This window comes from Otolemur garnettii, unplaced genomic scaffold, assembly GCF_000181295.1.
Source record: "Otolemur garnettii isolate 467f Iridium unplaced genomic scaffold, OtoGar3 scaffold00100, whole genome shotgun sequence".
In the NCBI taxonomy this organism is placed as follows: Eukaryota; Metazoa; Chordata; class Mammalia; order Primates; family Galagidae; genus Otolemur; species Otolemur garnettii.
This window is the reverse complement of record NW_003852495.1, coordinates 6,439,882-6,444,110: the sequence shown is the minus strand read 5'-3', so window position 1 is coordinate 6,444,110 and position 4,229 is coordinate 6,439,882.

The window sequence follows — 4,229 nt, the reverse complement described above, 5'->3', positions numbered from 1 at the left end:
AGCAACCTCCAATTCCTGGGCTCAAGCGAGTCTCCTGCCTCAGCCTCCCAAGTAGCTGGGACCACAGGCGCCCGCCACAATACCCGGCTATTTTTTGGTTGCAGTCATTATTGTTGTTTGGTGGGCCCACGCTAGATTTGAACCTGCCACCTTAGGTGTATGTGGCTGGCGCCTTAGCCACTTGAGCCACAGGCGCCAAGCCAGGTGCATTTTTTTTAAATCAGCCTTGCTAAGGTGTAATTTAGATACCATATAATGCACTTATTTTAAGTAAACAGTTCTATGAGTTTTTAAAATGTATATACCTCTGTGTCACCACTATCACAATCAGGATAAAGAGCATTTTATCCACCTCCCTCAATTTCCCTGTGACCTTGTTAAGCCCTCTTCCTCACCACCAAATCAGGAATCCGCTGTCTTAGCTTCTGTCACTATAGGTTTGTACTGTTTATCTAGCATTCCATATAAATGGAATCAAGGGTAAGGACACTTTGTGGGGGGGGTCTGGCTTCTCTTTCTCTCAATATATTTTTGAGATTCATGTATGGTGTTTTCCCTATCAGTGTTTTCATTGCTGAATAGTGTTTCATTTTATGAACATAAAATGCAATATATTCATAATACACAATATACCTAATTGTGTATATCCATTCACCTGTTTATGCATATTTGGGTTTGTGTCAGTGGAAAAAAACTGCAAACTCAAAGTGCTTTTTCTATTGTCTCACTCACCAACAAGCAACACAGAAGACTTCTGTGACCAAGTGTGTGTGTGGGGGGGGGCTGCAGTTTCTCCACCATCAAACAGTGAATACCAGCTAGATTTTCTCCAATTCAATTCTGACACTATCTACCTGGATATAATGTCAGATCCCACAAAATGAGAGCTCGTTCCCCAAGACTTCCCCACTCCTTGATACATCAGTTATGACCTACCAGCTTCAAGTTGGAATTCCCATGGTCCCCTCTTTGGGTTTGATGAATTTGCCAGTGTGGCTCACAAAACTTACAGAAATGTTTACTTACATTTACCAGTTTATTGTAAAGGATACAGGTAAAGAGATGCATAGGGCAAGGTATGGGAGAAAGGGCACAGTGCGTCCATGCTCTGCCTGGGTGCACTAACTATCCTCCAGGAACCTTTGTGTGTTCAAGTATCTGGAAGCTCCCAAACCCTCTTCACTTGGGCCTCTTATGGAGACTTCATTGGATAAGGATAGACAACTGTGTTGAAATGTGATAGGACAAAAAGGGTTTGCTCTAAACCCAGAGGTCCTGTCCATTCAGATTCTTCTTGACCTTGCAACTTTCCTTTCTCTAGGATATGGGACAAGACTGTCTCTGGAATGAAGGTCTTATAACCTACAATCAGATTAGAGTCCTTCTAAAGGCAGGTGAAAAGATAGCAGGAGATGGGGGTGGGGGGAGGTTTTGTTTGTTCTAACAAGGGCTATGGGAGTTTTGAGCCAGGAACCAGAGATGAAAACCAATGTACTCATATGATAGTATCATAGGGCTGTTACAAGACTGGTTCATAGGAATAAAACTCATATAAGGATTTGTATACAAGTCCTTTCGTAAATATATGCTTTCATTTATATTGGGAAATATGTAGAATTGGTGGATCATATGATAAATGCATATTTAATTTTACAAGAAATTACCATTCTGTTTTATAAAGTCTAAAAGTACTATTTACATTCTCACCAGGATGGTATAAAACTTCTGGTTATTTCATATCCCTTCAACAGTTGCTATTATCAGTCTTTTAAATTTTATTTATGCTAGACCAGTGGTTCTCAACCTTCCTAACGCCTCCTAATGCCGTGACCCTTTAATACAGTTCCTTATGTTGTGGTGATCCCCAATCACAAAATTATTTTCATTGCTACTTCATAACTGTAATTTTGCTATTGTTATGAATCATAATGTAAATATCTGATATGCAGGATGTATTTTCATTGTTACAAAGGGGTCGCACCCCACAGGTTGAGAACCGCTATTCTAGAGGGTGAGTAGTGGTATCACATTGTGGTATTATTTATTTACTTTTGTTTAGACAGAGTCTCCCTCTGTCCACCTGAGTAGAGTGCTGTGCGTCATAGCTCACAGCAACCTCAAACTCTTGGGCTCAAGAGATCCTCTTGCCTCAGCTTCCAGAGTACCTGGAACTACAGGTGCAGTCTACAACATACACCTAGTGTTTTCTGGTTTTAGAACAGATGGATCTAGCTCTTGCTCAGACCGGTCTTGAACTCTTGAGCTCAAGCAATCCACCTGCCTCAGCCTCCCAGAGTTAGGATTACAGGTGTGAGCCACTGCACCTGGCCTAAATTGTGGTTTTATTTTACATTTCGTGATGATAATGGATTTCAGCATATTATATACTTATTTGCCATTCTTTTTTCTTCTTTTGTGACATCTGTCTTTTTCTTTTTCTATTTAAAAATTTCTTCAGGGCAGCGCCTGTGGCTCAAGGAATAGGGTGCCAGCACCATATGCCCAAGGTGATGGGTTCAAACCCAGTCCTGGCCAAAAACTGCAAAAAAAAAAAAAAAAAAAACTTCTTCTTGGCTTGGCGCCTGTAGTTCAAGCAGCTAAAGTGCCAGCCACATACACCAGAGCTGGCAGGTTCGAATCCAGCCTGGGCCTGCCAAACAATAATGACAACTACAACCAAAGAAATAGTCTGGCATTGTGGTGGGCACCTGTAGTCCCAGCTGCTTGGGAGGCTGAGGCAGGAGAATCGCTTGAGCCCAGGAGTTTGAGGTTGCTGTGAGCTGTGATGCCATAGTACTCTACCCAGGGCCACAGCTTGAGGCTCTGTCTCAAAAAAAATTTTTTTTCTTGTTTTATTATGGAGTTATTTGTAGTAAGTGTTTTTTGTATGCTTGAATAAAAATCCTTTGCCAGATATACATATTGCAGATAAGTGTCTCCCTCTGTGGGGCTTACTTCCTCAGCTTCTGAAGGGGGTCTTTTAATTAATTTATTTATTTACTTATTTAGAGACAGAGTCTCACTATGTCACCCTGGGAAGAGTACTGTGACATCACAGCTCACAGAAACCTCAAACTCTTGGGCTTAAGTGATTCTCCTGCCTCAGGCTCCCAAGTAGCTGGGACTACAGGCACCCGCCACAACGCCCCTCTATGTGTTGCTGGAAGTGATTGGGCCAGAGTTGCAGAGATAAGACCAGCAGTCAGAATATACTGAGAAGAGGAGGGCTACAGCTCTCTCAGGCATGTAGCAACTAAACTTTATTTCTGGCAAGCTTATATACTCTTAACAACACTAAGTTCTGCACATACACTTGATAATAGAAAAACAGCTGGCAACAGACGGTCTTCCAGGGGTCCTCAAACTTTTTAAACAGGGGGCCAGTTCACTGTCCCTCAGATGGTTGGAGGGCCAGACTGCTTAGTCGGCTGCTAAGCAGGACAGGCAGCTGCGGCAAAAACACCTGGTGGGCTGGATAAACGTCCTCAGCGGCCCATAGTTTGAGGACGCCAGGACGATAAAAATACAAAGAAACCATACAAGGAGTGCAAAGTAACCACAGAACTTATTCAGCTGCTCATCTGTAAAACACAAGTGTAACCTTTAACTGAAATGCATATTAACTTGTTTTTCCACTTCCAAGGTCCCTTCCAGGAAATTCCAGAGACAGCCAGACTTTGATTTCAGGGTCTGCCTCCTGCATGATTAGCTTTCTAATCAGTTTGCAGAGTCTTTAAAGGAACATCCCTTCATGTGGACTCTGAGAAAGCTAACATAAGTCAATGGCACTCAAAGTTAGATTGAGGTTACACTATGTTTTGGTTGTAGTTGTCATTGTTGTTTGGCAGGCCTGGTCTGGATTCGAACCCATCAACTCTGGTGTATGTGGCTGGCTCCCTAGCCGTGAGCTGGCTTTTTTTTGAGACAGAGTCTCACTTTGTCACCCGGGTAGAGTGCCTTGGCGTTGGTTGCTCTAGCTCACAGCAACCTCAAACTCTTGAGCTCAAGCGATTCTCTTTCCTCAGCCTCCCAGTAGCTGGGGCTACAGGCGCCAGACACAAGGCCTGCTATTTTAGAGATGAGACTCCCTCTGGCTCAGGGCGGTCTCAAACCTGTGAACTCAGGTAATCCACCCTTCTCTGCCTCCCAGAGTGTTTGGATTATGAGCCACCGCGCCAGGACTTAACGGTGTCTTTAAAAAAGCAGGGGTTGGCTCGGCGCCTGTGGCT